The 13,705-nt window shown below is 36.4% G+C and overlaps 1 protein-coding gene across 2 annotated transcripts in view; it reads left to right on the top strand.

The window, feature by feature from the left end:
- Nucleotides 1–1,479: 1,479 nt before the first annotated feature.
- The window catches only part of dyrk1aa (dual-specificity tyrosine-(Y)-phosphorylation regulated kinase 1A, a), a 32,257-nt gene continuing 20,031 nt past the window's right edge, over nucleotides 1,480–13,705 (top strand). The window contains exon 1 of one of the 2 annotated variants that reach the window (XM_072713719.1): nucleotides 1,480–1,517. The gene's annotated coding sequence lies outside the window, so the exon portion shown is untranslated. The other variant, XM_072713718.1, reaches the window with a different exon arrangement.

Here is a 13,705-nt window from a genome sequence, read left to right on the forward strand (position 1 = left end):
AAAAAGCAAATGTGGAACTACTGTTAGGCCTGTTTAGATGTGTATAAAACCGATGGCTGCAGTTTAATCTAACTGAAAAATGAAAAATTATTTAATTATAAAGAATGTAAAAGTATTCCAAAATTTTGAAACAATATGTCTTAACTATATAAAATGAGTGCATTCATAAAACATGTTTGATTTATTTTTCATTATCATTATTGTACTATACTGCAAACACTTTGTAATCAACAAATTATTATGCAACATAATATTAAGAACTTTGATGAAACACTTGAAAATTTGCAATGACTGGGATTTGAAATTGGGTACCAGGTGGTCTGGAAAACCAATGACAGTCTCCACTAAATCAACAGGAAAACCGTCATACACTGAGAGGGTGAATTGCATATCGAATATTTTCCTGAAATAGGTCCTCTGCACAGGAACTGCAGATAGAAATAGGCAAGAGCTTCTCACAGGGCAGCTAAAGAAGGGATAAACATGCTGACGTGGGTGGTAAAACAGAGGATGTAACATAACTCAATGAGTCATGAGAAGAGGCAAGACCAGTCAAGCTTCAAGAGCCAGATTGCATCAAAAAAGGGATCTGCTAGTAAGGAATTAAAGTTCCCCAACCAGAACACTTGGAGCACAGCAAAAACACTTGGCAGATTTGTTTTCCTGCCATAATGCTATTTTAAAAGCTAGTTGTCAAAAAAAATTATGTACTTTTGAAAACTTAACCTTTTCCACAAATTTAGAATATTATTGCTGTTTACATTAAATTTAGATAATTCATAACTGTTTAACTGACCTTAATTTTTCTCCTTCAGTATAATGGCCAGTCTACACTATTTTTCACCATTTATAGTGTAATTCAACATTTTTTTTGCTGACAATTGTCCTGTGCCATAATTTGGTATGCTGAAATATTGAAATTAGTTACATATACATCATATACCCTCTCCTTGATGATTTAAAATATTTGTGTAGAAACCTGCATATCAGAAGGAAAATGATGTTTTAATATCACCAGAATTGCAGTTGTAAACCTGTGTAACAAGTTTCAGCTTGTTGAGAAGAGCATGAAGATGTTAAAGGTCAAGGATAGAGGAGCAGTTTTTAAAAACTGATACCGAAAATTGATAGCACAGTATCTAGTAATAATCCAGAAAATAATCCAAAAAAGAAAACATGAAAGTCAAAAAAGTGAAGATAAATTATTTCATCTGCCGTTCTTATTCATATTTTCCATGCTATCACCCATTAAAATGGCAACCCTTAAGCTTGGAAACAGAAATGTATTCCTATGTAAAATACTACAATATATATTTTATATATACAGAGAAATAAATACATTTTTTCTCCATTAGTGTCATTTCATTGGATTTTGCCCCGCCTCTTTTCCAAACGTAAAATTGATTGGCAGTTTCTATGACAACTACATTGTCTGTTCCTGCGTCATTAGTTCATCCGGGAACTTCGTAGTTTGATTGACAGTTGTCATGGTAACACTTTCAGTCAGCCACCATTTTGTAAGTCGCTTTTTCTTTTTTCAAATAATTTACCTTCCCGCCGGAATAATAAATTCACTTTTTAATAGTAATGGCAGCGGCGTTGAAACCGACGCGCTGACCGGGTCGGTTTCGGAGGATTTGGAGGTTTATGGCGTAACGCGCTGTGTATGTGACTGGATTTAGGCGGCGCCAAGCGAAGTGACTGTCCGTGTCTCTGTGGTCTGCCGGGCCGGTTCGCTGCGCAGGTTTGGAACGCGCGCCATTTTGTGAAATTTACAAAAATCCCGTCCAAGAAAACAAGGTTTCTTATCGAGCGGCCTGCGATACAGAAGTACATGCTTCTGGGAAACTTTGATAAATAAGCTACGGCGGCGGTCGGCGACGGTTTGGCGCTTTTTTCGGCGCGGTAAAATCCGAGCGCGTGCTTTTTTTGCAGACTCTGATCGCCTATAAGTTTGTGTTTCGGCTTTGCTAGTTGACGGAGAGGCGCTGTTGATTTGGAAACTGAATTGACACCGAGTCGGAGAAGTGAATATCTGCTGCTTTGGCGGATCTGGGGGGGGGACTCCTTGGAGGACGAGGCACGGTGGATTCTTTACTTGGCCCCCTGCGCTCCTGGGACTTTAAATGAAGATTGCTTCACAGATAGAAAGAGGGACGCGTACTGACAAAGGTGAGTTGTGCGGTGGTGTTTGTGTACGGCTTTTCTGGCTCTCTCCCTCCTTTCACGCCTAGCTAACTGGCTAGCCAGCTGGGCTGCGATGGTGCGTTAGCCGGGGGTTCCTAGTTATCCATATTCGTGCTTTTCTGCTTCACTCCGGAGCGGCGGGGCGGCGTATTTTCCAGTCGCCGAGACCCAGCGCTATCGGTGCTGCTGCAGATGTCCGTGTAGCTATTGTATGCGAGGCTGACGGTAGGCCACACCGTTAACTGGCGAGACAGGCGCCCAGTGTCGCGCCTAATGACGGCCAGTTTTTAGCAATCGAGCTAGCTTGGTACAGCCGAGCCAGTGTTGCTGGCCGTAGTGACAGGTCCTCTGGCCCCGACTCGGCTTACGGACGCGGCGGCTACCCGTGTAACATCAGTCGGCAGCACGGCGTCTCCTTTCTGGGCCACCCTAGTCAAACGCCCGCTGTTTGTAGGAGGCGGTGGGTCGTCAGGTGTAAGTTGGGGCACGGAAATAACAGTGCACGTGTCAATCTGGCTAATTAAAAAGATAATTGTGTATGACTGTAACGGCGGCTAATCGTCGCTAGCTCCGGTTGTCACCGTAGTAGCTCGTTAATAAGCTAATGGTACAATGTTTTAATGCGGCTCTAACCAGTCATCATTAATGTACTAGCAGCCTTGTTGCGGATCTGTCTAGCAGCATGTATATGTGTATATGTGTATATACATATGCATAAATATGTATGTTCAAAAACAATGCACACTGGTTTAATACGCCGGAGCGCCTTGATTTGATTTCTTAGTTAAGTTGCCCTGATAGATGGGTGGAAAATGAAGTTGCATTAATTTGACGGATGGCATTATTTTGCTTGGATAACCTTCTGTTATCTTGAAGAGAGAGCGAGCGTTAACTAGCGGGTAAACGGCACCCTAGCTGCCTTAGTGACTTCTGCATTTGATGACCAGTTAGCCAGGGAGATAGCTGGATTTTGGCTACGTCTGTTTAAATCGATTTGCAATGTATCATTCTGTTGGGTGTCGTTTATCAGAAAGTAAACGATAAGGAATTGTTAGGCTGTCTTGGCCGCATTTAAAACTGGTATGTGTGTCCAAGGTAGCTATCTGGCTAGCAGCATATCCGCAGTTTTTCAGTTTTGTAAGCGCATAAACCAAATGACGGCTGGTCAGAATAAGGCCTGCTTCGTGACTGTTTCTAGGCTAGGGATGTGCGTCTTTTTTCGCCTCCCATTATAGGTTTAATGTCACACCTTGTCTTGAAACAATGTAATCGTGCGTTATATCATGTCGCGAACAATCTTTCTACAATATACAGACATGATAAAATGTTCTTAAGTTGGCTGACGTGACATGTAACCAGTGATTTTTTTTGTCCCCCTCTCCACTCCCCCCTTTTTGGTTACCGTGAATGAGGCATTCGTAATGTCCAGTGCTAGCTAGTCAAGTGTCCGAATTAGAAGCTAGTCTCACCCCCATGTATCCAATAAAAACTATTAAATTGGCTTAAGGCTGAAGATGCAGTGGTAATGTTAAATCGGGCGAAATATCATTATGTTCTGAGAATATTTGGTTCCGATGACATTGTTTCTAAAATGGCATTAAATCCTGTATGGATATTGCCAAAGTTTTTATTTACTTATAATAGTAGTTGTATTAATAGACATTTATGTTGAGATTTATGTAAAAAGGATAAGATGTAAGATTGTTCTGAAGATTGACATGAAGTAAGCCAACACTTTCGCTACTTTGTATAATGCCCTTCATGACTGTGGAAGTGACAGGTAAAACACAACACAACTGAACTATTTATGGTCTCTAATACAGGGGGCAATATATAATGATATTGCAAGTGGGCATGTACCGGCAATGTCAAAAAAAGTCATGGTGACCCATTTTGAGACCTAGTTTCAGAAAATGTGAAAATTGAAAGAAGAATGATCATTTTGAGTGTAATCCAGTGCGATATGTAATCACTGTCCTGTTTGTGTGCATTGTATTCCTAAGATGTTGGCCTCGTGTAGGATGAACTCTATTTTCATATGTATTCTTTAGCTAATGCAACCATCTTTTGCTTATGGTAATCAAAGGATACTTTTTAGTTTCACTGAGTTATTTCTCTGCTTGTGGTCTGCATGTGGGTTAAATGTTTGATTTTTCAATGTCCAAAACGGTAAAAAATACATTAATATTTATACTAGCAAACAGCTCCCTCATTTCTGTTTTTACATCCCTCTTGTGCAGTGTGTATGTCTAACACTTGACAAAATATGAGGTAATTCTAAAACTCATCTTTATACCTTGTCTAATAATTTAATAATCTTTGTAAATGGTTCACTAGAAATGGCTGTATTTCTGACTGAGCATATATTGAAACAGGGCTTGGATTTCATGTAAATGTGTGACCAACATATAAGGTGCTAGTTTCAGGTCAAGATGACAACAGCTGGAAAAGACAATAAAAAGCCTTTTTTGTGTTGCCATTCTTTTGTATGCCACAAAGTTTTGAAGTTGCTGTAAGCAGCTGTTGCCAGACCCTAGGGAAGTCATAGTGTTTTTTTGAAAGGTTAAAAGAGCTATTAGAAAAAAAAAGTTGGAAAAAAAAATCTAAGATGCATTTTGGATCCATGACACTCCATTATTATATTGGATATATTAACTTATTTTGGTAGCTTGAAATTTATTTTGAATAACCTTTTAAGCTGTCTCTTGAAAGTAACAGATGCTCTGTAATAATGGCACAATGACATCATTTGCTTTCCCAATTAAAAATAGGGTCAAAGTGTTTCTTTAAAGTGTGAGTTTCGCAAGACTGGTAGGATATTATGTTTCAGCTCAAATCAAGTTTATCTGCTTTAGATATTCTCTAGGTTACAAACGTCTAAATGTTTTTTTTTTTGGGGTTATTTTTGTTTTATAAAACAAACTTGTTCATCTAAATATCATGTTTCTTCAGGAAAGACTCATGAGAAAAATTGTATATAGGTTTTAGTATTTTGTAGTGTGGTCACTACTCTATGGTTAAACTGGAAGCTAGGTAGCGTTGTTATGATTACTTAAAAATTTATTTGCAGAATTGCAGTCATGGTTCTTTTTATGATGTCAGCAAGTTAGTTAGAATTGCTCCCTTATAATTTTGTTGCTGATCCTTTTATTCAGAGTGTAGTTTTACTGCTTTCTATTGCCGGATATTTTAATGGAGCAATTCAGGTTAAATAGTTTGCTCAGAGGTACAAATGCTACTCCTGGGGCTTGAACCAGCAGCCTTCAGGTTCTATATTTGTGCTGCTTCCAAAGACAGTGCAAAGTTTAGTTTTGTTCAGCTCTGCTCAATTTTGTTGTTTTTATAATTGTAATGTAACAAACTACATAACTAGCAGCTCTCAACTAGCTATGTCTTCATGGCTTTGGAAGTGCTTGATCTTTCTGTCTCGGTTTAGGGTGATGTAGTAGTGGCAGTATGTTACAAGAAACAGGTAAGTATAATGATTTTCAGGACAAATTGGGCACTAAATGGAAACTGGGCAATTAATGAACTTAAACTAATGATGTTAAAATTGCTCAGGGTTTGAGAATGTCAGGGATCTTTAAATATAGTTTGGTCGGTTTAGCAGTTTGCATGCTTCTTAAAATATTTGCCTAATAATGAAATATAACAAAGTTCTTTATCCCAGTTTCCTTCAGATAGCCATACTAATTCACAAATACGTAAAGTAGCAAGAAATTCTTCAGCCATATTTCTGGCCTTTTTACTCATGCAAACACTCAGAAATACACATAATAACAGCAGTTGTACTTCAAATTAGTGAAATGCATTAAATTGTAACTTTGTTACACCTGATATTACAGAATTCTGGGATATTGCAGTTGAGTCTGTAGAATTTTGTGTGTAAACTAAACTTGAAAGATAGTATAGATAAGTATTTGAACTTTAATACAATGTTTGTCACTAGCCAAATGCTTTGTAGTTTACTTAATGAAATGCCCCTTTCCCACTTATTAAAATCATGGAATTCTGGGTTATTGCATAATGTGCGTGACTTCAAAAACACAGGACGGATGCAGCGACAGTCTGCTTGTAAAAGCATTGTGCTGATTGTGGATTACCCATTCTCAATATACCGAACACAGTCAAAACTAGAATTTTGTCTTTAACTTAACAGAACAGGGCAGTCATTGTTCTTTTACAAATGATTTTGACTGTTTAATTGTTATTTTTAAATAACAATTCTCTTTTGAGAACTTCTGTAGTCAATATCTGATGCCATTTCGGAAATCAGCATTTTGTATGTTTGTTGACCTATTAAACTTCATTATAAGTAGATGTGAAATGACCGATTATATATAGTACCTGTCAGTGCTCAACATTAGCACTTGCCTGCTGGCCTGGCAATATTTTTAAAGACCACTGGTCCATCTGATCACACTGTCTAATAGCCTGCTTGGACCAGTGCTTTCATAAGATTTTTAAATACGCCCCATCCCCCCACCCTCAAACATACTCAAATGCATTCATTCCCTTTGGTAAAATAGTCTTTTTCAATGAGCCAGACGGCCGTATTGACGCTCTATTCTACTGGCCAGTCTTGTTTCCAGCATCTGTCACCCGCAAGGGAAGGCAGCCATTCAAGAAGACGGGGATGACAAAAACAGGCAAACCCCCAGAAAATCTCAAACAACGTGTGACCCAAGCCATCCTATAGTTTCTGTACACACCTCTGCACTTCTGTGAGGTAACATGGGAGACCTACAAGTCACATGCAGATCCTACTAAAATTAGCTAATAACATTAGCTACTGGCATGCTTCTCAGGCCGCTATCTACTTGAAGAATAAGTGGAGGGAACCCTAAAAGACAGTTGACGAGAATAGACCAGTATAGAAACACTTAGAAATGGAGAGTAGGGTTTAGCCTCATTGGACAGAATTTTTGCAGTGGCAAGGCTGTGGTGCACAGTGCATATACAAAGACCATTATACAAATGTTTAGTCATTTAAAGGTAAAGCTATTTTTATATATTACAAAAAGATGCTCAGATTGCTTGAATGCTAGATACTGTTAGCTTGCTTTTTTATTGATGTATTTCATATAAATGCTCCAGTATGCAATGATAAACATAAGGCTGGTATTATTTAATAGTATTATTTTGCAGTGGATTCAGTGTTTGGATTTGTAATGTTGAAATTCACTATAGACCATTAAGCTTAACGTCAGGCCTATTTTAAAATGTAAAAGTTTATGAAATATTTTGAACCTTAAATTGGTAATCTTGGGTTGAAAATCTTTATTATCCATAATCCATAGTTAATGTTGTCGGAAATAATATTTAATATCACAATATTTAGTGTCACTTGAAAACTAGAAATCATGACAGTGAAATTATGAAACATATTTTCAGAGTAGTCTAATTTAAATGTTTAGCTAAACAGGTAGCAGAATTTCAAATGCAGGTGTGTTGTACATGCAGACCATAGCATTACTGTTAAAGCAGTCAATATACTGGCAGTGCCCAGGTTTAGAACATTGGACTTGCAGACAATTTGTTCTTACATACAGACTGTAATAAAGCATGTTATGTGAAAAATTGAAGTTAAATGCAGTAGTTCATAATAACAAACTCACACTCTTCTTGTGACGCTCACGAAAACATTGCATGGCTTCAGTGGTTTGTATACTTGAGGTAGAGAACCATATGTAGTTTTGATATTACTGCAAGTATTATTAATTTTTTTGTTCCAACTTGCCTACAAAATCAACTTGGACAGACTAAGGGAACAGATCTTGTTCGTAAACTGGGGACTTCCTTTACATCTCCCATGTTTCAAATCTTTAATAGAGATTATAATGTGTAAACTCCTGTGGAATGGAATTTGGGTATTTGAAGGATTTCATGGGGCCAGTTGACTTAAAATATGAATTTTAAATACTAAAATTTTAAAATAAGAATGGAACATTGTCACTGTTTCTTGTTAATTGACTTGCTAGATAATTAGATTTACGTGAAATGTCAACATGTAAGAGTTTATGGATATTAATTCAGTTGTCATATTTAAGTTAACTCAGATATTTTACCTGCTTTGTTGTTGAACCAGAACTTTTTTTTTGTAATAATGCTTAATTAAGAAAAGGAAATAAGGGAGCACAAAACATTCATTGGTTTCCCTACTGGGCCACCTTGTTAGTTGGGATGTTATTTACATAGCAGAGTGCCATTGGTCCTTCCCCACGTTTGGACTGGCATCTCCTCTGAGCAGTGAGACAGAGCAACTCTCATATATATATATATAAAATGTGTGTGTGTGTGTGTGTGTGTGTGTGTGTGTGTATATATGTAAATCATATATCATTTTTTTTGTTGCCCTAACGTTGCAACTATTTAACAAAATACATTTTTTACTTGCGGGCCAATCTGCTGCTACAATGTGTGGCCCAATGGCGTGATGATGATCTAGCTACCATAGCAACCTATAACATGGTTGCACATAAGGGAATGCATACCAGGAAACCAAATAAAAGCGCTGATACAAATTATTTTGACAAATATAGTTACCCAATTTTGTTATAAAGAGTATTCTTTTTCATTAGTTGATAATAGTATATTGATTTCTTTTAGTGACTATCAGTTTTTTTTGTTTACATATGTAAAGTGTAGCCTGATAGAATATGATTTTGTTATTCCTGTTAGCTTTTGTAATTAGTATTAAATATTTTTAAAAAAATTAGAATGTAGTGTACTTGCACTCGATTGACAGCAACTTTTCTAAATTTGTCAAATTAACTTCATATTATTTGCGCAAGTCGTTTTTTTTTTTTTTTAAAACTGTCGTGTCTTAATTGCTCTCTTGCGGAGTAATTGAGAATGTGTTTTTTTTTTCTCTCTATGCTTGTCCGTTAATAAACCATATGATTTTTTTTTGCTTTTTCAAATCATAGGAACAGATTTGGAACTCTGCTTATTCATTTTTGAAGCATGTGTGCCATATTATAAACTTGAAAAACATAAGTAAGCTGATTCCAGCTAACTGTATGTCACATAACCAGGTCACACATTGATTGATAGATAGATGTTTGAAATTTGAAAATTAAGACTTTTTAGTCTTCATTGTTGTGTTTATTGAGCTCTGCAATTGAACAGTGTAAATTTTTAAGTTATTAGAATCATTCTTAGTGGAAACGACTCCAGAAGACCTGTTCTTGAATGAATTTTTTTGGCTGATGACCAGTCACTTACGGTACCGTATTCCTTTGTGATGTGGAGTTCACAATTCTTCACTTTAGCCATTTTAAAGGCTATCCCAGTGTCATAGGAGACAAAATAAGGAAACGCGACATTTATAGTTTTACCTGGCAGAGGACGTGTTGGCATCCTTCTGTGAATCTGTTTTTTCAATAGTGTATGGCATAAGCACCACCTGTCCACATGAGAAAGTGCCCTTAGAGAAGTTGTGTAATCTTCACAGCATACATTTAAATGTAATACTGTATAAATGCATATCTGTAAGCTTATCAAGTGTGCATCTGCAATTTTTCAGAATGGGAACATTTGACACCTAAAAGTGACTGAGTATTTGTAAAAGTATTTGTAAGGCCCACTAATTAATGGCAAAGAGTGGTTTCTATAAAAAATGAATGCATGGGTGCATCCAGACTATGCTTGCTTGCTACAAATGTTGTTATGCTGTGTTTTATTTAATTGAAAAAAATTTAAAAACTTTTTCCTGGACTACATAAAAATCATGGGAACAGGCAAAGTAATATAATGGGTAATAGAAATATGGGGGCTTTCCACCGGAAAGGATAATCCTTCAAAAACAGAACTGGAGATGCTAAAACCTTTTTTGAGGTTTTTGTTTGTTTGCTTTTAAGGTACAGTTGTCATTCTGAATTAAAGGGTCTGTTTAATTCACAAAGTTAGTTTTGTCAATGGTGAATGGATGTAATTCGGCAATGTATAATCAATAGGCATGTAATAAATACAATCAGTGTGCATAATTAGATGCTTGTTAGTCAACTCAACATTTTATATGCAATTCCAATAATTCCCTTCTTACATTTTTTTGATGTCGAGTGTACCAAATGTCTGTCTTCAAACTACAGTACTTATCTTGGTGTGCCAATTTGCAATTTAGTTCCATAAACATTTATGGCTTACAGTTTTCTTTGCCACGTTCTCAGCAACTGGCCATTTAATTTGTATTGAGGGCCTAAGATATGTGCTAGGTAAAGAATCATTCACATATTTTGATTTGCGGGATACATTTTCCAGCATTCCCTCAGTACTATAAATCCATTTTTAAGATGGGTTGTGCAACTGAGAGGTTGTCTGTGTGCCTTCATGCAAGTCTGATAGGTACATGCAGATTTCTGCATTTTTACTTATTATCTCCTTTTAGTGAGATTCGAGGCCTATAACACTTCCATCATAGAAGCTAGTCTTAGGAGTTCCTTGTTGCATTGGTGCCATGTTCTTACAGAATATTTCCAAACTCTTGCGGAGTTCATATGTCCACTTCATTTCCTTAGAATACCTAACATATACAGTGTTTGAATGGCAGCACCATCTTTGTTAGCTAGTGTTTCCAAATTTAATTTAAAAGATGTCACGGCTTGCTTGTCTGTATTTTCTGATGTACTCAAATTAAGTCATTTTTGGGGCGTTTTTAATTGGAGTAACAAGATCTATATTTCATTGTTTCGCACAGCATTACATAATCATGACTCAGATGTGCTGTCTTTAACATTCAGTTGCTTTGTGATAATATTTTTAAATGGCTTGATGTAGAAAATGGCAGTAGTAAATTTTACCATGTAAATGCTTGAATTAACATCTTGCTGAAGATTTCTCTTATTGTGAGATGCATGCTGTGTATCTGTCTGTACTTTGCTGCACTTGACCTATTCCTGGCTCACTGACCTTAATTTTACCCTTAATGGAAGTTCAGACGAGGGCAGGCACTTCATTGTTCGTGCTGCTTGGAAACCTTTGTTTTGTTTGTAATATGTAGTAAGTTTTACACATGATTTTCATAAATGTTTTCAGAGTGGTAGGGCTGCACAATGTTGCAAAATTTTCTAATATCATGGTGCGAATTTTTAGCACTAAAACAAAAGTTTTTTTTTTCTCCTCAAAAACTATACACAAATAGAACTTATCTACAAAGTCTGGCGGATACGTTTGTGGTGTTGCCTTGAAAGTTGTTAACAAATCACTTGCTTTACCTCAGTGTCCAATCTATGCAATCCAAAACATTTCCTTACTGCATAAGGTGGATGTCTTTTGGTTACCATTTCTTGTTCACTTTCCTCCTCCTTACTCATATTTTGTGTTTCTCAGAAACGTATTGTTACATTGCATGGACAAAAATTTGTATGATTGGCTCGGAAAGTGCACGCAGAGCTCATCCAGAAGCAGGGACAAACTTTACACAATCAAAATTGCAAAAATGAACTTTTCCTTTCATACAATTCACAGCTAAAATCAAAACCATTGTTGGCATTAAAAGAAATGATCATTAAAGGTGCAATTTTTTTGGAATTCACAGCTAAAATCAAAACATTCAGTGATAATCAAAATTGTGAAATTTCTCTGGCAAATCGTATTGAGATCAGTAGGGGTGTAACATTACACAAAATTCATGGTTTGGTACGAAACGCGGTTCGGTACAATTTTGGTACAGCAGGGAAGATATTTATTTTTTAATTTATTATTAAGTATGCAAACACAAAGATAGTTAAGAACAGTTATAAACCAAAGGCAGTGCGCCTGGCGACATGTCAATAACAAAACCGAACAGCTGCTTATTTGCGTATTGTAAACATAAATATGTAAAATAATCAAAAATATCATGATGAAGTAAATCCTACCTAAATCTCATGTTCTCTGTAGTGTTAAACACCTCTAGCCATAGTTAGTTTTTTTTTGCCCAGTCTGAATTTCCTGGCAAAAGTGCTTTCGATGCCACGGGGACAGTAACTTGCAGAAGCACTTTCTGCCTTGCTCCGGTCATACATACTCAGATGATTGTCTCAAATGAGTTAACACTTTGGATGTGTTTCCAGCAACATAGCTGACAAACAATCCTGGTCTTATCTGCTACTCTCTACTGGTGTTGGTGTATTTTATTGGAAAATCAAAATGTTCCCAAACCACCAATTATGATGCCTTGGCTGTAGCCAACTCAGCCACAGTTAACATCATGTTTTCCATGTTGAACATCTACTTTTGAATTTAGGTTCTGCCCATATCAATAAATGTATTAATTCTCTTCATTGTGCATACCAAACCGAAAATGATGTACTGAATGGTACACGATGAATGTGTGTACCGTTACGGCCCTAGTGATCAGTGAATTGTATTGGCAAGATTTCATAATGCCACGTAATACCATAATAACCCTAATTTCAACCCAGCAGACTGAGTCCTTGCAATGTGATAATTGCTTGTGCATAACGTGCATTGTTGATATTAACATTGCACATCACGCAGGCCTAGTAAATGGCTCCTTACTGTACATCAGATTTGCTTAATTGACAGAATGTCATCAGAACTGCAGAATTTGCAGTTGTGGGTTGTTCAGGGCCAGGTCTGAAATTCTGTTTTTAATGGCCACAGGAAAATACTGTCTCACTAAATGTTTGTTTTGGAATAAAGTATAACACTTATACAAACACATTAAACATTTTCTGGCTTAAATCATCCTATTATGATTTTTTTTCCCTGTCGGATCAGTTTCAGAAACTCTACAGTTTGACATTAATTGTATAATAAGAAGTCATCGTCTAGGGGAACTTATGTTTTTGGGTTTTTAAATGTATTAAGAATGCCCAAATTGTCATCTTATACTGTAGCACATCATCACAACAATAAACTTGTGAACTTTTCAAATAGTAGAGTGAGTGATGACTTTTTAAATGCCTTTTCCATTTATTTAAAATCTATAGTAGATGATCTGGATGAGGAATTAATTTTTTGCAATAATTGTACATGATGATGAGTACCACCTTTCACTTTAGTGATTTACGATTGATTAGTCATTAAATGTTTTACTTTAATCAGCAAGCTGCTCAAAATTGAGTGGAATTTTACTGAAGTTGTTTTTATTGGGTTGCATGTTATTTTATTTGTATGCAAGTATACAATAATTCACCATCAAAAATGAATGAATATTTTGCAAATGCGGTTTTGGTATGATTTGGATACAGTTAGTACACTTTAAGGGTGTGTGTGTGTGTGTGTGTGTGTGTGTATGTGTATATGTGTATAATTCATTAATCTGTTTAAAAACAGCTGACACAGATTAACATTTGTGTCATTACTTAAAAAAAGTATTGAAAGGCTAAAGCAGCAGCCAGTGTTAACCTTCAATCATATGAAAGTTGTGTTTTTTTGGTAGGGTGTTCTTTTGCCTTTTTGTTTTTGTTATCAGTTTGTCTTCATGGCTCATTTAATGTTTAGATATTTAATGAATCCCAGTATTAATCTGGCATGAGATTCAGACTTTGACATCTTCTGGTACTTGAAG

Source organism: Paramormyrops kingsleyae, chromosome 6, assembly GCF_048594095.1.
Source record: "Paramormyrops kingsleyae isolate MSU_618 chromosome 6, PKINGS_0.4, whole genome shotgun sequence".
NCBI lineage: Eukaryota > Metazoa > Chordata > Actinopteri > Osteoglossiformes > Mormyridae > Paramormyrops > Paramormyrops kingsleyae.